The sequence below is a fragment of the Eumetopias jubatus genome, unplaced genomic scaffold (genome assembly GCF_037043125.1).
Source record: "Eumetopias jubatus isolate StellerSeaLion01/CBP00866 unplaced genomic scaffold, mEumJub1_p1.0 scaffold_8, whole genome shotgun sequence".
Taxonomy (NCBI): Eukaryota; Metazoa; Chordata; class Mammalia; order Carnivora; family Otariidae; genus Eumetopias; species Eumetopias jubatus.
Window position 1 is genome coordinate 117853468 of NW_028274814.1, and position 22255 is coordinate 117875722.

Below are 22255 nucleotides of genomic sequence, written 5' to 3' on the forward strand. Positions count from 1 at the left end.
TCCCTTCCCCTAGCAGATCCTACCAACTCTGTAAAGGTAGTTCTCTCCTTTATGCAATAAATTCACCAGGTGGTTTCTGGTGCTATTTTCTAAGAGTCAACATTCCACAGCACTACCAGATAGTTTCCCAAATATCTGTAAATTCAGTTCAGCAATATTAGTTTCATCACAAGTAATGTTAGGAAAATATGAATGCCTTTATAAAAGGGCATAAGAAATCATCATCTACATTAGGCAGCATCTGCTGACACTATTAGTTCCATTTTCTTAATGAGTTAAAACAGATATTTAGCCTACAAATAAAATTTCTAAATAATACCAAATAAAGAGATTACTATCAGAGCAGCCATAAAACAGTAAGGAGTTCTGAGGACAATAGGAGGTAAATCACAGACAGGTTTAATAATTGAAGCAGAAGTCTTAGGAGAAACAGGATGGGGAATAAACTGAATACATGAATAATCCACAACACTAATAATCAGTAGAAGAAAAAAATACTGCTAAATTTACTACAATTTAACAGTAAAAAACTTTAAAGCAATTTTCATTGCTGTAAAATTATTTTTAAACCATGATGTGGGATTAAGACACAATACATTTTCCACAGTTGAGACTTTTTATCCACCAAGAGTAAATGTATAAGCATTTCTTTTACTATAAATCATTTAAAGCACTTATAAGCCCACAAGGATGCTTACAATGGAGTAATTTGAAAGAAAATTAAGCATTTAGAATGCCCCAATGCTTGGGAGGAACTGAAGGATTCAAATATTAAGATCTAAATGTAAAAATTAAATCTACCAGGGGAAGAAAATATAATTCCTTTATAATCTTGGAGTGTTGAAGACTTTCTAACTAAGTTTCAAAGTCCAGAAACATAAAAGAAAAAATAATATCACCATATAAAAAAGGAAAAATTTTGCATAAGAAACATTGTAAAGAATGAAAAAATATATTTTTTGCAACCCATATTACAAAAAGGGCTAATCTCTCTATAGAGAACTCCTGAAACCAAGAAAAGGCCAAAACCTAACAGAAAAATAAACAAAGAACATGAGTTCACAGAAGGGAGAAAAAAGGTAAAATGTCCATTAAACATATAAGAAAATACTCAACGTCATTCATAATGAGAGAAATACAAAAGTCTGAGTTACCCCAGTTCTAATCTATCAAACAGGCAAAATTCCAAAAGTCTGACAACACATTCAGCTGGTGAGAGCATGGGAAAATAAGCCTCTCCAATATTTAGGTACATAATGGCAATATGACTGACTACACCTAACAGAATTACAGAAGCATCTATCTTTTTTAGAAAAATATAATAGTTTTAGATTTTCAGAAAATTGCAAAGATAGTACACACAGTTCCTCTACACCAAACACTTAGATTCTGCAATTAAGATCTTATATTACTATGGTATAACTGTCACAATTAATGAACCCAAACTGATGCATTATGGACTAAAGTCCACCCTATTCAGATTTCACTTTATCGTATTGTCTGTCACCTCTTAAGCTCTTCTTGGCTGTGACAGCTTCTCAGACTTCCCTTGTTTCAGATGACCTTGATAGTTTTAAGAAGTACTGTTCAGGTAGAATATCCCTTGATTAGAACTCACCTGATGTTTTTCTCATAATTAAACTGGGGTTATGGTTTTTTGGGAAGAAGACCTTAGAGGTCAAGTGCTTTGGTCACCACATCATATTATCAACATGACTTATGACTGCTGATATTAAGCCTTAGTCTGTTCAGGCTGCTATAACAAAATACCTTACACAAGGGTGGCTTAGAAGCAACAGAAATTTATTTCTCACAGTTCTGGAGTCTGGGAAGTCCAAGATCAAGGTCCCTGCAGATTCAGTGTCTGGTAAGAGCCCACTTCCTAGTTAATAGATTGCCATCCTCACTGAGTCCTCACATGGCAGAAAAGGTGAGGTAGCTCTCTGGGGTCTCTTATAAGGGCATTAAATCCATGGCCTCCTGATATAAGCACCTCCCAAAGGCCCCACCTCCAAACACCATCACATTGGGGACCTGGTTTCAACATATGCTTTATGAGGGGATACATTTGGTTTATAGTATTAATACTGTATGTTTACAGTATTTATAGTATTAAACCTTGGTCACACAGCCAAGGTAGTGTTTGTCAGGTTTTTCCTATGTCAAGTTACCTTTTTCCATTATTTTTCCACTCCTTAAGAGTCTTGTTATACCTCTTTGAGGGCTGAATAGCTACATAAATCATTTAGAATTCCTCTGCACAGAAGATCTGTCTATTCTTTACCATTTATTTATTTATATCAGTATGGATTCATGGATATGATTTTATAATTGAATTATAATCCAATTTTTTAAATTCTATTTTATTTTGTTGTTCAAATTATTCTATTATTAGCCATTGGGAGTTGAGTTGGCTCCTGTGTGCCTTTTACATACCTCATTCATTGTTTTTGTTGGAGTACTTTCTAACTTTTCAGCATTATTATACTTATTTCCTGGCCCAGTACTAGAATCAGCCATTTCTCCAGAGCTCTGGTTCCTTTTATGGGAGAACAGTATTAGAAACCAAGATCTGGGCACTAGCTGTGCTCACTGTGATTGGAGTGTCATTTTCTTCTAGACCCTCCCAACTGACGCGCAAGGAAACATGTGTACAGATGTATTAATCACTTGATTGATCCTTGTTCTTTGAATCTAAATCATGCATTTGCTTATGTAAATACAAATGTTGTATGTATATTATTCATTTGGTATTGTAATAGCAAAAGGTAAGGAACAAGCCAAGTGTCCACACAGGACTGAGGGACTTAACTACCATATATCCACAGAAGTAAAATTCAGCTATTAAAAATAAAGGAAGATCTTTAACTAGACATGGAAAAATCTCCAAAATAAAACATACATGTATTTGTTTATATTTGCAAAAAACACACTGGAAGGATAAATAGGATACAAAAGGAAATGTCTACCTATAAAAGGTATGGGAGGAAAAACCGGTTGGAGAAAGCAAAAGGGAAAACAAGACTTCTCTGTATCTCTATACAGTTCTAAGTTCTTCATCATATCACCTATTCAAAAAAATTAATTTTTTAAAAAATGTTCAATGCCTACAAAAGTGGAAGGATTTGAAGAGTTCAAATTAAGAAAGGAATGGGGCAGGGTGATAATCATTTGTGAAGAGTAAATACAATGAGAAAAGGTACCTCCATCTTAGGAACAATTATGTATCAAAAATTCTTTGTAAGCATTAGTAAAATAGAAGTATAGCTGACCCATGAACAACGCAGGGGTTAGGGGCACTGACCCCTGTGTGGTCCAAAACCTGTATTTAATTTCTGACTCCCCAAAAACTTGATTACTGATAGCCTACTGTTTACTGGAAGCCTTACCAATAACATAGAGTCGATTAACACACATTTTGTATATTCTCTCTCTATATATAATATATAATATGCTGTATTCTTACAATAAAGCTAGAAAAATGTACAGTACTGTAAGAGTATTTTCTCTTAAGATTTTTTTCAATAACACTTTTTTCTAGCTTTATTGTAAGAATACAGCATATTATAGATAGAGAGAATATACAAAATGTGTGTTAATCGACTCTTTATTCTTTTTTCATACCCCCCGACAAAAAATCAGTGTATAAGTGGACCAGTGCAGTCAAACCTGTGAGGTTCAAGGATCAGCTGTACTTTAAAGTCGACTTTAAAGTACTGAAACACTGTAGCTGCTAAAATTAGCCTATTCTTGGTACCTGCATATAACTTAACTGAATTACTGTTAAATGGATAGTGTTACATGGTTACCTATATTAGCACAGAGGTAAAGTCTAAAGAACTAAATAATCATTTGTAGAGGCACAATTAATATTTGTATCCTTCACTAGTATGCTGATATTCACAGTTAAATAAAAGGACTGTTTCAATGTCATAAATTTACTATTTTTATCTATTTCCCCGACAAAATGGTGAAACCAATTTCTAACATGTGGGATCGCTTCCTCATTGGAAGATAAAAATGGCAGGTTTGCAAATACACATTTCTAAATGCTCCTAAGAGACAACAATTTTCATGTCTCTGAGGTGAACCAGAACAGAAAAAAAAAAAAAAGGTTCAAGTAGCTCTTTTTAGCATTCCCAAAGTTTAGCACTCCCAATCCTTTGAGGCTGTTTCTGAAAGATCAACATATCACAAAAGGTTGTCCATTCAACATCCAGAAGTAGCTCATTTTAGCTGTTCACAAAACTTTCCCAGTAACTTCAATGTAGAAAAGAGGACATTCTGCCTAAAAACTGTTCAATGGCTCAATTCTATAAATGAATAAAATCCAAGCTTAACTGGTATAGCTAGCTCCCTCTTTGATTTCATCTACCACAGCTTCTACATGCAACCTCTATTTCTCTATTTCTACTAATGGAAATACTTAATAGGCTGGAGGAGAATTACAATTATTTTAAAAGAATGTAAAATCTTTTTTCTTTTTTTTTTTTAAGATTTTATTTGACAGAGAGAGAGAACGAGAGCAGGAACACAAGCAGGGGGAGTGGAAGAGGGAGAGGCAGGCTTCCCACTGAGCAGGGAGCCTGATGTGGGGCTCGATCCCAGGACCCCGGTCATGACCTGAGCCCAAGGCAGACGCGTAACGACTGAGCCACCCAGGAGCCCCTAAAATCTTTTCTCATACCTCCTTTTTTACATACTGCTTTATCCTCGGAAGTGCTAAAGCTAATTATCTTTAGCATCATCTCCTCCAAGAAATCTACCCTTGGCTGAGTATCATTCCCTCCTCTCCAGGACAACTGTTGGGATGCCTGGGTGGCTCAGTCGATTAAGCGTCTGACTCCTGATTTTGGCTCAGGTCATAGTTTCAGCGTTGTGAGATTGAGCCCCACATTGGGCTCTGTGCTCAGCAGGGAGTCTGCTTGAGATTCTCTCTCCTCCCCACTGAGCGCATACAAGCATGTGCGCACTCTCTGACATAAATCTTTAAAAAGAAAAAAAAAAGGACAACTGTTAAGTCCATCTTCGGTGACAGCACAAATAAATGGATAAAATCATAGGTTACCTAATTTTTACTGAGATGCTCTTTACATGACAGAACCTGGACAATGAGAAAATGGAAGTCTACCCTGATTCCTGATGCAACTCTTACAGATGCACTGACATATCTGGATTGCAGTTTTATAGTTGGAGACCAGCTTGCAAGAAAAAAATGGAGACACCTATTCTACATCTTTTTTGCCTGCTGTTTAAAAAATATATAAAAGTAGAATAAAAATAGATATATAATCAAAATTCTTTAGAGGAAAAACTGTTTGCCACAGCAGATATTAAGATATATTATTACAAAGCAGTGATAATTAAAATCAGCTGGAGTTAGAATAAGAACAGATGGACAACCAAAACAAATTATCTCAAATTAAGAAAAAAAACCAAAACCCATCTTATACATAGCAATAGGATATTTAAAAAAAAGACAGTATCACAAAATAATGAAAAATGAAGCTGTCAGGATTCAGAGAATGGTAATCATTACCTCCTAAGCAACCCAAGGGGAGAATACAGAATAAAAAAAAAAAAAAAATCCAGCAATCAAAGAAATCCAAACACAAGCAATGACCTCCTTCCACAAATTATCTAAAGCAAATATTTTAGAGTAGACGTGGCACATTACTACAGCACTGTCACAACAAGCATTACCTGAAAAGGTTTACAGGTTTGATGTGGGAATTCCACTTCTGTATATCTAGTTACCCTAAGGAAATGTAAAATGGGGTGAAAGGATGGTGTGGTCACATGCTACAGCCTGTCCCAGCACAATTTAAAATAATGAAAAATGAAAAGTAGTTATGTTAATAATTTTCAAACAGTATGAAATGCGTAAACTTTTGATAGTTTGCTATAACAACCGAAAATGATAGCCATAAGAATTATTTGGTAACTTAAAAAAACTGATATTATAAAAAGGATCTTTTTTTTTTTTAAAGATTTTATTTATTTATTTGACAGAGACACAGTGAGAGAGGGAACATATGCAGGGGGAGTGGGAGAGGGAAAAGCAGGCTTCCCGTGGAGCAGGGAGCCCGAGGCGGGGCTCGATCCCAGGACCCCAGGATCATGACCTGAGCCGAACGAAGGCAGACACTTAATGACTGAGCCACCCAGTTGCCCCTATAAAAAGGATCTTAAACAAAAATATTAAACTCTACATATGAAAAAAGACAAAGGGGTATTTGAAGATGATAACCACTGCTAGGGAATTTAGATTATGGTCTATTTTCTACATTATGTTCTAATATTTAACAAATAATTTTCAAAAACATAATAACTGAGGGGCACCTGGGTGGTTCAGTCAGTTAAGTGTTGGCCTTCAGCTCCGATCATGATCCCAGGGTCCTCGGATCGAGTCCCATGTCGGGCTCCAGTCCCATATCGGGCTCCCTGCTCAGTGGGGAGTCTGTTTTCCCTCTGCCCCGTCCCTGCTTGTGCTCCGTCTCTCTCTCCTTCTCTCACAAATAAATAAAATCTTTAAAAAATAATAACTGAGACTGCACAGATAGAAAACAATAAGACACTCAAAGAAATTGTTATTAAAGTATTAAATAAGAAGGCCATCAGACTAAAGTGGCTCCAATGCCTTGGCACCCGAGGTAAGCAAACCAAAACCTAAGCGAGAGTCACTGCCCAAGAATCTGAGAAAACAAAACTTAAGAACAACCAATCACAAACAGCCAACTAGGCTTTCCAAATAAGACAAATGCTTAAATTATCACCAATCAAATAATTCCCTTTGCTTCTGTGTCTTCTCTATAAAAACCTCCCCCCTCTCCCAGCTCCTGTTGGTGGACAGGTAAAAACCTCTGGCTTGGTGCTCCCTGATTCAATCAATGTATATGCTCATTAAACTTCGAAAAAAACTTTTAACATGCCTCAGTTTACCTTTTAACAAAACAAACTAAGAAAGCAAAACAGAAAGATACTAAAAGGATAAAAAATAAGTAATTGGAACATAGGACTTCTATACATAAAGAAAACCCCCAAGACATAAAACTACAAAATTCAAAAGAATAAAAAGAGAAAAAAATAAGATGCAATGATGTAAAGTTTTAATCACTTTGCCTTTACTTTAAATGTAATTTATATGCATGGTTGCTCCCTTTAACACTATGCTAAACCTTAAAACAGTATTTCTAAACATTGCCTTTAACATTTTATTTTATTATTTGAGAGAGAGAGAGAGAGAGAGAGCGCAAGCACAAGCAGGGAGAAGCAGACTCCCTGCTGAGCAGGGAGCCCAATGCAGGACTGGATCCCAGGACCATGGGATCATGACCTGAGCCAAAGGCAGAGGCTTAACCAACTGAGCCTCACCCAGCTGCCCCGCCTTTAACATTTTAAAAAACCAAGCTCAGAGATTCCACTTCAGTTGTTCTGGGACAGAGCTTCAGATTTTACATCACGTACACACGTACACACATGGAGGCATCTAGTTGGTTTTTGTTCATTTTTTTAAATCACAAGAGTGCCTCTGAAGTTCAGGTTAAGGCCACTGACCTAGAAGAACATAAGATAATAAAAACCTAAAATAATAAATAGTACATACCCAAGCAGACTTTATGACAAAAAATAAAATGCAAAACCATTTTTTTTTAAAGATTTTATTTATTTATTTGACAGAGAGAGACAGCGAGAGCAGGAACACAAGCAGGGGGAGTGGGAGAGGGCAAAGCAGGCTTCCCGCTGAGCAGGGAGCCTGATGTGGGACTCGATCCCAGGACCCTGGGATCATGACCCGAGCCGAAGGACAATTAACGACTGAGCCACCAGGCGCCCATTTTCTTTTTTTGATGGATAAACTATATGACCGATTACTCTATTTTGGGACTTCAGAATACCTGAGTCACACATAAAAGTCATTAACAAGGAAAGCAAATACTGTCTAGACTGTTAAGATGTCAAACAAGCAGTACAGCATAGGTCTAAAGAATGGAAACAGGGCAAATGGTTTTAAGAAAAATCTGGTTGGTCCTAAGGAAAAGCTTATCAACATGCTTATTAGGAAGATTATAACAGCTTTATTCCCAATGGGCATTAGATAAGAAACAATGAATATCCGATATTATTTGGTCCAGTAATCTATAGTATCCTCCTCCCCATAATGTACCTAAAGGATGCAACACACACCAATTAGTAACACTAACACTGATTCTCAAATTAGGTGGGAGCAGGGAGGCATTTGAGAAAATCCAGGACGTATGTAATTTTAAAAGTCAAAGAGATGATTTTGATTCAACTGTCCTTGTGAATCACTTATTTTACCTAAAGGAATCAACCTGAAGGGATAGATCAGCAAAACATTTCTAGTACCATTACCAATAATTCTTCCTATTATATCAAAGAGTAATATAAAAAAAATTGCCAGCTGTGAGTGCTAAGTGCAAGGTACTTTGCAAAGTGCTTTACACATATCATTTAATTCCCACAACCCCATGAAGAAGGTTCTGGCATTTCCCAATTTTACAGAAGAAATTGACCCTTAAGAGTTTAAGTAACTAGCTCAAGATCACATGATTATTAGTTACTACTGAAGTAGTTTATGGAAAAAAAATGAACACGTATAACCAATTCTAACTTCATATAATAAAAATGAGAGTTCACACTTTTTTCCAAAAAAATTCTACATAAAATAAAAAATTGTCAACAACTTTGTAGTTTCTTGGGAAGAAAAGGGATTAGAGGAGAATAGAAATGTAAATAAGAATATTTGGAGAAAGAAGGGAAAAATCTATGCTCAAGAATTTATGGCGGGGGCACCGGGTCAGTAGAGTGCAACTCTTGATCTCAGGCCCTACCCTGGGTGTTAGAGCTTACTTTAAAAAAATTTTTTTTAATTAAAAAAAGGTTTATGGGGGGGCGCCTGGGTGGCTCAGTCGGTTAAGCGTCTGCCTTCGGCTCAGGTCATGATCCCAGGGTCCTGGGATCGAGTGCCACATCGGGCTCCCTGCTCCGCGGGAAGCCTGCTTCTCCCTCTCCCCCTGCTTGTGTTCCCTCCCTCGCTGTGTCTCTCTCTGCCGAATAAATAAATGAAATCTTAAAAAAAAAAAAAAAAAAGATTTATGGGCAAAAAAATCTACTGCAAAATACAGTGCTGACTCCACTGTTCCTAAAATGATAAAATGTCATTTAAAAAAATCATGACCATGAAAATGTAGCTGATATAAAATGTTTTAATGTTTTAAGACCATACAATAAGTTGAGAAATATGAAAAGGCATGGAGTCTTACAAATTGTGAAAAATTCATTTTTAAATGTCACATCGCAAGATGTCATCAAGCCATAATCTCTGATTTCTTAAAATAAATCAGTTCTTACACTGTAACTACAACAGAGGTATAATTTAATTTTAAAAAATGAATAAAATGTCTTTAAATTGTAAAAACAGACCATAAAGCAGTTTTTATTTAATTACAGTAATCGCAATAAAAACAAAATTCCTGGTGAAGTGTATACATAAACTATCAGGGTAACAGGGATGACAATAAATGCACTGTTCTATCCTTTGGGATGCAATTTTGTACTTTACTTCAGTAAATGCATTTAACTCTAGTACTACATAGCTAAAGAGCTCAATTTCATTAAGGATGAAATTTTATCAGCTAAACCAAATTTTACTCTTGATATTGACGAGTTTTCAGATCTTCTGAAATACGCATTTTATTTACATATAAATATTGTAATTTTATATTTCCAATTTGTCTAAGATAACAAGTTAGTACAATTCATATGAAACTAAAAAGGCCCAATAATGCCAAGTTACTGCCTCTCCAAGTTCGCCTACAAACCGCTTCCAGATTGCTCACACACAAATACCACCTACATGTAACAATAAAACTCAAAACTTTTGATGACTTTTTATTTTCTCCTGTATCAGAACTGACTCTTGACTCTTTCACTCGATGACTAATCTGACCCTAATTTATCAGTTCCCCTAATCCCATCACTTCCTCATTCAATTAAGCAATACCTAATTTGGAGGGAATACCAAAAAAGCATGGTCCCTCTGGAGCACAAAGCCAACCAGAAAAGAGAGAGATTTAAAAATAATTAATTACAAAACAGTGTGTTAAGTACTATGGTAAACATAAATGCTATAGTAGAATCACCATAACTCCACCAGAGTAGATCAAAGATGACTTCAAAGGAAGAGACATTTGTCCTCAAAAATGAGAATTTCTCTCAAGTGTCACAGCACTAATACACCAGTTTCCTCATCTTTCTTTATATCCTAGCACTGACCATAAATGCTAGTATAGAACAGACAAGCGCACTTTAGACATGGATACGTGGATGGAAGACATGGATACGGACAGACGGAAGGAAGGAAAGCAAGGATAAAAATATATATATAAATGTAAAGAATGAGTAACTGCTAGGTTAAAATGGGCAAAATTAGATGGAGTAATTCAGATCAGGCATTCCAAAACCCTGACATATGAAAGCAACAACAGTAAAAGATAAATCTAAAGGATATTTAGGAAATAAAATTAACAAAATTTGGTGTGACAGACTGGACTAGGGGAGTAGAGCATAACAGAAAAGATAATCTGCCAAAGATTTTGGCTTTAGTGTCTAGGCTGATGGTGGTGCGCTACTGTTGGCTGGGAATGGAGGTAGGGGATAAAAAAAAGGTCAGCTCTGATAAAGAAGCACTAAGAGGCAATATCTGGGAGGTAGCTAGAAAGGAATTCAGGAAGAGGTCTGGATTAGAAATAAAGATGTAGAGACCCTCAATATATAGGTAATAAGAAAAAAGCACTAAATATAGATAAGATTGTCCAGGGAACATGTAAAACATGAGAACAGGGGCAAGAGCAGAATATTCTAGTCAATTAGCGTTGCTGTTATTTCACATGTCACAAAACTACCTCACAATACCACCCCTTATATACCATATGCAATGACTAACACAATGCCTAGGACACAACAAATGCTTTAAAAATACTGATTATACATACCGCTAAATTGAAAATCCAATATATTAAGCATAATAAAGTCATAAAGGATCATTTCTTAAAAGTATTTCAATAAGAGGTATCTGGGTGGCTCAGTCGGTTAAGCAATGGACTCTTGATTTCGGCTCAGGTTGTGATCTCAGGGTGGTGGGATGGAGCCCCACATGAGGCTCTGCAATGAGGATGGAGCCTGCTTGGGATTCTCTCTCTCCCTCTCCCTCAGCCCCACCCCCTCACGCTTCCCCCTCCTCACTCTCTCAAACAAAAAAATTTATTTTTCATTAAGACTGGCTTGAGGGAGTAAAGGCTGCTTAAGGAATCCAAAATTTACTTCAAAAATCAATAAAAAGCTTCCTTCCCACCAGAAACAGCAGTACAATAAAACATTAAAATCTGGAATTACAAAAAAGGTTTATTTTAAACATAATACTTAAAAGTACATATTAGCTAATTTTTTTTACATATTAGCTAATTTAAAGGATAATGCCTCTAAATTTGGAGTAATAAGAGCTTCAGTGTTGTTACCTGATTTTTCACAAATATTAATTTTTACCAACCTTTAACATTAGCTCACACTATTAACAAATATTAACCATCAATTATAAGACTAGAAGGACTAAATATACGTTTAAGAAAACCAAAGTGAGTTAGTAACTAACCCAGAATATAGTGAAATTATTCTTGGGTCCTTTTCCCACTGTTTACAAATATGCATATAAAATTTCGAGTATTCTTGAAAGTATTTACACTAACAAGTACATAAAAAGAAACAAGGATGTGTTATTAAAAGGTTGACAAGGGACACAAGCGTGGCTCAGTTGGTACAGAATATGTGACTCTTAATCTCAGGGTTGTGAGTTCCAGCCCCATGTTGGATATAAAGTCTATATTAAATAAATAAATAAATAAATAAAACCCACTGACAAAAACCTTTTTTAAATTAACTTTTATGACAACAAAACAAAGCAAATCTTTGTTTTTCCACTTTAGCGGACTACCTTGAGGTCAAGTCAGTAAGTTTCTATTCTTCAAATGGAATAAGAGATAGGATATATATCAACAACACTAATTTGCAATATTTTCATCAGAAGGGGTGGCTTTCAGTGTAAAAAATTATTGCCAAAAATATATAATCTGATCTAATATTTCCATTTTTGGTGGTATACAGCTACCAATAAAAACACAAGATCAAAATTTATGCTTTCCTTAAACAATACCAAAACCAAAAGACAATAGGTATTTACATGTGTACAGATATAGATAGAAAATTTATCTACCTTAAGGCAAAATTTTCACCTAATAGTGAAGCAACCTATGCAACATGCATCTGGACTGTCTTCTCTTTTATGGCATATGCGTAATGCAAACTAATTTTAACACATGTAAAATCAAAATGAGTAAGTAAACATAATGGTAAAAATGAGAGTAAATATACAGTATAATTATTTTTGCTTTTCAGTACCTATATTCATTTTATTTTGTGCCCAAACTGACTGATAAATCCATGATTAAAAATAAATCTACAAACATTTTCAGTATCTTTTTAGTACCTTTAAATTCATTTTGAGCTATAAATATGTCCTCTCTTACACATTTTGTATAGATCAATTTTTTGTGTGTGCAGTAAACCTAATTCAATGGAATTTAAATCTAATTTTGATGAGCTTTTTAATTTACCCCTTTTTAGTTCTTGCTACAGCAGACACTTAACATGAACTTTTTAACATCACATCCCCATGGAAGTGTTGTAATAAAATGGTTTGAACACCAAAACTGGAACCCCAGCTTCACCATAGAGGTAGAACCTAAGATAATTAATCTAAGGCATCTGTGTCTTTATTTGAAAAATAGGCACAATACTTATATGATGGCCTTACTATGAGGATTTAACAAAGTAACACCTGGCATGGTACACCTAGCAAAAGAAATAAGTTTAATTTCTTTCACACACTTTTATCAAAAAATAATTTTAAAAGGAGACTTTGGAGAGCAAGATAATTTTCATTCATCCCAATATGCCACGGATTTGTAAATCTACCTCCTCACATACAGTATTATCATATGTTACTGCAGAACGTTACTGATAGGAGACACCCCCCCCCCATTAGATTTATTGGTAGCTATTTACTGGTTTTCCAAAAGTTGGCCAACAGAGAGAGGAAACAGGCTAGGAAAGGTAAGCCACACTCACATACATTCAATACATTTTCCTGGCCCCTGGCAATTACGCTTTCCAGTGAGTATTTTGCAGATATGAAAGTAGCTATCAACTAAAAAGGCTGGGACCAAAATAATGACAAAGAATCCACTAATGACGGTAAGAATTCTTGGCTTAATATTGTAAATATCTCATAAAAATGAAAAAAAAAAGGTCCTCCCTCCAGTTCAAAGAAATTGCCAACACTGTAGGTTGAATGCTAGTCAACTATACCAAGTTTCCTATTTAGGCAATTTTTTAACCTCACAAGTACTATATAAAGCGTAATTTTAAATGCCATAAGCCTATTTTATCTTCGTCATTTAAAACACAAAATGCCGTATCAGTTTATAAAATGCACTTTAAATAACTTTCCCATTTAAAAGTTTAAGCAAAAATTACACATTCAAAATTCAAAGAACCTAAAACTAGTCTTCCTTCACATATATAAAAGGAGGCAATTTTTAAAATAGATAAAATATCCTAATGAATATTTTTATAAGCTGAATTTAACATATAACGTCCTTTTTCTACAAGACAGCAACACATTCACTAAGTAATTATCCTCTGTGGAAGTATAAAAGCTATAAAAAAAAAAAAATGCCATGACATGATGCTGCAATCTTTATAAAGATTAGAGAACAGTAATAAAGATTCAAAATGTAATGCCTTATAAATACTCAGCACTATTAGACAATAACAAAGAAAATAGCAGGGAAAATATTTTCTGTTCACAGATAACTTTTCCTAATATTAAAGGAAATCATCTTCACTTCTGAATATCTTCCTCAGTTGCCATTATAGTTTCTACTACTCACAACAGTTGCAGTTGTTTAGTAGTATTTCACAAATAAAGAGAAAGAAGAAAAATATTGCTGAAAATAATGGGAAAAACAAAAGCCTCAACAGAGTAAATTACTTTATATAAAATAATTTGGTGGAGCTCTCGTTCCACCATAATCATAGAACTGGAGCAATATCTGAAAACTATATACATTAAAATCTGTTTAGTCAACACAACTATTCTGCAATACAGAAAATAAAATTTATTTTTTCCATTTTTTGTAAAACCAATGACTTATTAGAACAAGATTACGGATATACAAAGCTACCACCATATATTGGATAGCTACCATACACGGAATCAATTCTTCCACTTTCATCTTTCCTGACTATGTATCTTTCTCCCTTCAGGTAACCAGAGCACATCAGGCAGGCTGCACTATTTCAAATAACTAACACTGACTTTATTGGGCCTTAGTTCAAGGATGAGAATAAACTATTTTATATTAGTTTCTTCTAGTAATAGGAAAATTAGGTTATTAACAAGGCTTCATATTTCATACACTTTTTTTGATTGAAAATGAATGTAAAAATTTGGAAAATACAGAACTGTATTTTTATTCATCCATAAATACCACCACCCAGAAATCTTCAGTAACTTTTTAGACTTCCAAGAATTAAAATTCAATAATCTAATTAAATACCAACAAATATGTAGAAAGAAAAAAACATTGTACCTTCCTTTCGGCCTTTTGATAACTGTTACATAAAACACTGATTATTAATGATATGACCTGTTAATTTCACAAAGATATCTGAAAAGTGTTAAGTGGTGAGAGTGGGGTAGGGAGTCCCACAATTCAGATACTGGTCTCTAGACTGAAACCCCTTTTACAATTTTTATAGCGTCAACATTTTAATGGCAGCAAGATATGATTGTTGTGAGAATGATATCAATAGTAACTTCGCTATATCAAACGGGCTTTACTTTTAATTTCTTTCCATTCAAATTCAATGTCTATTTTCGCTGTAAAAAGTATTTTAAAACAGCTTAAATTCAAAGACAGCTATTTTCTTTGAAGTCCAGCATTCAAAACTGTTAAGTGTTTCTGGCCTATGAGACAGTCCACCAGATAAAAGAGTAACGCTTTTATATGCCAAAATTCTCCGCAATAAAAAGACTATTCCTTAAATACAGCCACATTTTTTCTTTTGTTACAACCGCTGTTTATGGAAGTATGCAGATGTTAGAATTACAAAGACTGATATGACTTCATTAACCAAAAAACCAATGATACTACTGCTAGCGAATTTTTTTTCTTCAAATTTGATCGAACCTTATCTCTAGCTTCAACGGAGGCTTTCGTTGACTCAAGGGATCAAATATCTTAAAATCCCATTCATCTTCTTCTGCCCAATGGTTAACAAAACAAGTCTAAAATACAGTAACTCAAATTTGTTACTTGGACCTTCTTACACAAGCGCCTTTTAAAAGAAATCCCTCAACAAAGACTCAAGAATCAGCAAAGTTTGAGGAAAGAATTGTCTGTCTTTAAGTCAAGCATTTCCTGGTAAGTGACAGAAGGTCTGGCTGCCAGGAACACACTTTGCTGACCCTAGGAAGAGCCAAGACTTGAAAAAAATTTGCCACTTTTGTTATCTAGAAAATTTATTTGGCTAAGAGGTGATAAAGCATAACCAACGACGTGTCTTTAGTGGACGAATCAATATAAAGGAGAAGCGCCACGGATTTCAGCTATGCTTTTGCCATTTTTGAAGAAAAGCTAATTGTTAGTGGCCATGTGACATTATAAGATCCCAGAAAGGAAAGGGTGGGAGGAAGAGTGAGGAGTTCAAGGCAGTTCAGGGTCAGAACAAGCTCAGGCATCCTGTCATTAGCAAACGTTCCCCCAAGCTGAAGGCAAAATACTGCTTACCCGAAAAGGAGTGGGTGAAAAGTGAAAAGAATGAGGGGAAAACCACAAGAGAGTCAATGTGGCAGTGAGGGGGTGACAGGAGGCAGGGAATCTGGAGCTATCCAGCTGAGTTGGGGAGCAAAAGCATCGGGCACAAAAATGCTGAGAAAAGCAACTGCAACGGAGACGACAATACTTGGCAGCTCCCCATTCTTCCCCCCTCCCCATCGGCTCTTTGAGTTTCCCACACTCCCTCCACCTCAGCCCTTGACCAACACTCAGGGGTGTGACCCGCCAGCGGGAGGCTGCGGTGATCTTTGTCTCGGCCGGCTCCCCACGCGAGGGCTTCTCCTCCTCCTCGGCGCTCGCCACCCGCTCACACCCCCGGCGTCTCCAAGGAGCTGCAAGCGCCGCGGCCGCCACCGCCTCCTCGCCCACCTCCCCGCGGACTCGCGCCCTTCCTTCCCCTCAGCCGCCCGCGCCTGCGGCTCCACCCCCGCCGAGGGGAATCTTTGTGTCTCGGGGGACTTTCTGCCTCTTCCCTCGCGGGCCTCGCGGGGAGACCGGCCTCCCCCGGAGACCAAATGGGCAGCAAGCACCGGAGGCGGCGGCGACTGCAGGGCCTCCCGCGAAGGAGCCGGTCAGATACAGCACCCCACCCCACCCCCGGAAATGCCTCGGCGACCCAGGGTTCGCGCTGGACCAGGGGGGCGACAGGCACTCGGAGCTCCCCTGGCTGCGCCTCCCTCTCTCAACTTCCCGGCCGGGCCTGAGCCTCCTGCGCCCACAACAGCGGCCCGCCCCGACCCTCCGTCCCAAGCACCCTCCCGGGGTCCGCCGGGCAGCGGGAAAAGCCCCGCGCGGTCGCCAGCCGCCAGCTCACCAGCAAGTGCGGGGGCCGCGTCGCTAGGCGAGGCGCGGAGGGTAAGCGGCTCCGCCGACGCCCGCGGCGACCGGATGCAGGTCCGGGTCCCAGCGGCTGGCAGACCCAAGGCGCCTCCGAGGCGCAGGCCTCCGCTGCCGCCTTCCGGCTCTCGCCTAGGGTCCGGAGCCTTCGGGAGGGGCCGCGGGTTCCTCACACGTTGCCAAGCCCCCCGGACAACATGGCTCCCGGGCCGCCGAGCCGCGAGGGCAGCCCACTAATCCCCTCGGAGGAGCCCGGGCGGGAGCGAGGCTGGCAGGGAGGTGCCGACGCCCGGCTGAGGCGGCCCGCTCGGACGAGGGCTCCTTCTTCTCTGCTGCCGGACCGTGAGGAGCTCAGGAGACCGCGGGCGGCCGCTTTCGTTCGCTGCGTGTGCGTCGCTCTCTCACTCGGCGGCTGCGGATTGACGCCTCCGCCTGTTCCCCGGAGGAGAGCGAGCGAGCGGAGAAAAAAGACTTTTATTGAAACGATCCAACCAGCAGCAGCGGAAAAAAGCGACCAGCCTCGGAAGCTTCCCCCACCCTCGCCTGAGCAGCTCGCCGCGGGCAGCGCGACCCCTGCTGGCGGCGGCAGCGGGGCGGAGCTGGCGGTCCAGGGGCGGGGCCTAGAGGGTGGGGCGGGGTATCCCCGGGAAACCCCCCGCCCCGAGGTGGGGGCCTTGTTCTCTCTGGGGGGAGGGAGGTGAGCAGGTTGAGATGGTTTGGTAGGGCCCCTCCACAGCGACTGGGAAAGAAATTATGCGGGTAATTCAGCCCCTTCATCTTTCTCCCACCACCCAACAAAACAAAACTCTTGCTTAAATTATCCAAGTAATTATGTAATTAAGACACCAATGCCGCAGTTCTCTACTGGTTTTCTAGAGAGCTGATGTCAAAGGGCCCGCACCTGAGCATGTTGTTTGCAACTTTTCTCCTTTATTATGGGGGCGGTAGCTGTGCAGCAGTCATTCACGCACGCGGCATTTATTCATTTTATTTCTTTACATTGTGTTCTTGGCAATACACCAGGTCCTCAAGGGACTGAGAGTCTAACTAGGATGAAAGATATTCCGTAAGCAGTTATAAGAAAATTCTGAACTTTATGAGAAAGGAAATACAAGGTGCTATAGAACAGAGAGGAACTACCGTTGCCCTTGGTTAGGTTTTGTTTTCTTGGGGAGAGGGGGCGCCAAGAGGTTGGCCCAGTTTCTGTAAATATTTTTACTTTGTTCTTTCCCAGAGGCTAAAAGCTGGTTCAGGAATGAACAGCAGAGTGAAAGTGAAGACAAACTAAAGTAATACTGACCCATTTTTCCCCCCACTAATAAGGATAAAAGCAGAAAGTAAAAACAAACCCCTGAAGGGAGATAAGGAGAGGATAGAAAAGACAAGAATGGGGACCGGATGTGGACAACCTAAACAAGAAAAAATTTTAAACCACATAAAAATCTAAAGTGAGATATAAATATTTTTCCATTTCAATACTCAGAAATAGACTTTGTAAGTTTTTAATGCAATTTCAAATCACATTATGTCCTAAGGACTTCTGATAATTATCTTCTTGGATTCCTGGATGAATCCTTTCCCTCTAAAAATAATGCCTCCTGACTTCTTTCTCTTATTTTGTTGGGAAAAGTTGAATGTATCTACTGTAATATCCAACAAAAATCATACATTTCAATCAGGCTTCTCCCATGTCTCTAAAATTACCAGGATCCATAAATTAGCAACATTTATGCTCTGTACATGTTTTACACTTGCTTATCATTCCTATACGAATGCAAATATAGAACACAACCTTTCCTTTAGAACAAGTGTACTTTAAAAAAAAAATACCGTCAATGGTGCTCTTTCGATTTGTCCAAATCAGAGAACTTTGTAACATACCAAAAATATAGCATCAGTGTTAGATAGCATCATTTTTAGAGGTCTTTTAGAGAGTTAGAAAAATTGGTATTTATATAAGGCCTACTTACATGCCAAGCATTTTTCACAAACTTGTCTTATTTAAAAAAATGTCCTTTTTTGGTCCCTTAGTAAATATTAAAAATCATAATAAAAGTGAGTCTACAAAACAACATCCTGAGTTCCACATCAATAATTCCCCTTATAAATTATTAGATTGGAATTATTCCATTAGAAATCCAAAGATTGTCCTAACTGCCTCAACTAACGCTGCTAAAGAGCAGACTTTCTTCTTCCTATATCTTTTATTACCATAACAAACATTTCATAATTAAAACTGAGATAATGATTGTATTGATTTACTTATTCTTTACATCAAAAAATATTTCCTGACTGCATATGTTGTGCCAGGCACTGTTCTAGGCACTGAAAATATAGACGTGAATAAAACAGATAAGATATTGCCCTCATGGAACTGTTTTCTAGTGGTAGAAACAAGCAATAAACATGTAACTCATTTAAGGAATTCCTAAGAACTTATAATCATGAGAAATATACAGAAGAAAATGAAAAACTAATGGAAAAGAAATTGGGCAAGAGGAACAGGACTTAGGGGGTGAGGTCCAGAAAAACCTGATGAGCAGCAGAGGCTAAAAGCCTTGGGTTCTTTCTTTATATCCCTCAGTAGGTTATTTGATCACAAAAATGTCACATGAAAAAAGAAAATGTGGCATATACACACAATGGAATATTATTCAGTTGTAAAAAAGAAGGAAGTGGCACAAAAACATGGATGAACCTTGAGAATTATGCTAAGTGAAATAAGCCAATCACAGAAGACAAATACAGCATGATTCCATTTATATGAAGTATCCCAAACAATCAAACTCAGAAGCAGAAAGTAGAAGGGTGAGTGCTAGGGGCTGAGGAGTGAGAGAAATGGGGAGTTGATGTTCAACAGGTATAAGGTGTCAGTTGTGCAAGATGTATAAATTCTAGAGATCTGCTGTACAACACTGTGCCTATAGTTAACAATATTGAAATGTACACTTAAATGTTATCTGATCTTATCACAATTTTAAAAAAAGAAAAAGTCACGCACAATCAAAATAATGAGTACATTTATTTAGTTACTCTTCTAAACTGATTTAAAATTTGCCCATATTGTTTTTGGCATGCTAAGTTGGCTTTTCTCCTGAGTTGTAATATAGACTTTTTTAACCTTGTAAAATAAATTATAAAATTACTTAAGAATTTCCCGAACTATGGTTAATAAATATTCCCTAGCACATGATGAGAGAGAGGGTTGAAGAAGAATTCCAAGATCAAATCCACTTGGGAAATGCCACATACTTCATCTCCCTTTGGGAAATTCACCACATACATTTGCATATTAAAAACTCTGAGAAGTTCTGAGCTGGAAAGTAATTTTCTTTCCAGTTAAACCAGTGTATCCCAAAATATTTTGACCATAGAATGGCTTCATCACAGGATGTATATGAACATATTGAGGGACACATGTGCTGATGAGCACGATTTGGGAAACTGCTCTCTTGGAGCATTAGGCATTTACTCTCCAGCCTTGGGAAAGGGGATCTTTGAAGGGGGAGAATGTGAAGGTCATTGAACTCTGGACAGAGAGAGTAGAAGGGGATGTAGTCAGAAAATCTTTGTTGTGCTTCACACTTTGGGAATGACATAAGCCTGGGAAACAAATGTGAAACATATCCAGTTAAGATATGGAAAAGAGACACTGAAGCTTGTTTTCAGTTGCTCTACATTAGTGGTTCTCAAACAATGATCCCTGAATCAGTGGCCCAGCAATATCACCTGGGAATGTCTTAGAAATTAAAATTCTCAGGTTCTACTCTAGACCAGTTGAATCAGAAACTCTGGGATTGAGCCCAGCAAAGTATTTTAACAAGTCCTCTAGAAATCTGCTACACAGTACAGTTTGATTGAGAACCACTGCTCTGTACAGCACCAATACACAGCTTCATCTATTTACAAAAACAATTTCCCACATGTCTGAATTTCTGGACCATTTCCAATTATTATTAGCTGTAAAAAATTCTCAAAGAAATGAGTTAAGTTACCAAATTGGGAAAAAGCTTTTTGTCTGGTTTTATTTGCTATTTTGTTAGGCTGAACCATATAATAAATCTATTTGTTTGCAATAAGAGTGAAGCAAATCAAACTAAGGGCAGCAATGAACTATCTTCCCTGTAATATCACTTGAGCAAAATAATTTTACTTTTAATAAAAATGAAACTGTAGATGAGAAAATAGTATCAAAGGATTTTTTTAACCTGCTTTGAAAACAAAACAGGTCGCCTTACCTTAACATTTATTTTTTTATAAATATTTGTACCATCCCAACTTTTGAAAAATAACTTTATACCATTGCATAATGATACAGCTGTAACCCATCACTTTCAAGATTAACTATAGAGGTTTTACAGACCCAGCTCTATTTAAAAATCATTATCAAAGTATCTCCATAGATACACAAGTTTCAAATTTGGGCAGAGAGATTTCTTTACTGTCTACATCTAAAATTTCTAATTTGCTGTACTAGATTTATCTGTAAAGGCTTGGTAACATCCGAGAAATTTGGTGCAGTCCAGGGAGCATTATAAAAAGCTTTCAGGAAAGTGATGTCATGTGTCCTCACAAAGGAAATGAATCCAGGAACCAAACTCAGTCTTGGCAGTTAAGGAAGACATAATTTTCAAACATTATATTTCAAAATGAAGTTGTTCTCTAGTTGTTGACAAAATGCTCAGGGAGTGTTAGTCTCCAGGTTTCCAGTAAGGCTCCCCATGAGTCTCTTTTAAAAGACTAAGGAGGGATTAAATTCTTTTTCTTTCTTTCCTTTTTAAACCTTGTGATATTAACTGTTCTTAACTAGATTGATGTTCTGCCTCCTGAAAGAAATCAGAGGTGGGCTCTTTATCAAATAAAATATATTTAAAGCTGATTTGAGCATCCTGAAAAATGAAGCACAACATGCAGCCATCTTCAGACTTAACAAATTTCTCTCTTTAAAAAAAATATTGTTGAAAAGAGGGAGCTAGGGCAGTAAAGGTTTTTTCCCTCTTAAGCGTGTTAAAAAGGAGGATGTGGCAATTAACCATTTTCCCAGGGGCTTGTCAGAATGATCACTGGCCTTTCATCCTTTTAAAGAATCCTTTAAAGAATCCTTTAAAAGAATGAGAGAAGGGAGGGATCAGCAGAGGCCTTATGATTTTGTCATCTTCAAAATTTGCCCCAGCGATTTTCTCCTAAGAATGTTCATCAGACTGATGTGTAGACGTAATCCTAATCTTTAGCTATTAGTTCAGAAGGGCAAGTTTGTTAGTAAACTAACTTTGCCTTGCCCAAGTCAACATGACCCTGGGATCACCCATGAAGAGGAGAGTGGAGCAAATAGTTGGTATTTAACATTGAAAAAAAGGAGAAATTAAAAATGAAAAAGTCAATAAGAAAGGTAAAAAGCAGGGGCAGAGAAGGATTAAGTCTTAGAAATATACTTTTAT

General features: G+C 37.6%; 1 protein-coding gene across 4 annotated transcripts in view; it reads right to left on the bottom strand.

Moving 5' to 3' along the window:
- The window catches only part of CDK17 (cyclin dependent kinase 17), a 114013-nt gene extending 96981 nt beyond the window's left edge, over positions 1-17032 (bottom strand). For 3 of the 4 annotated variants that reach the window (XR_003609627.2, XM_028105429.2, XM_028105428.2), the window contains exon 1: positions 16795-16875. The gene's annotated coding sequence lies outside the window, so the exon portion shown is untranslated. Of the gene's footprint in view, positions 1-16794 lie in introns of all 4 variants that reach the window. The other variant, XM_028105427.2, reaches the window with a different exon arrangement.
- Between the last annotated feature and the right edge of the window lie 5223 nt (positions 17033-22255).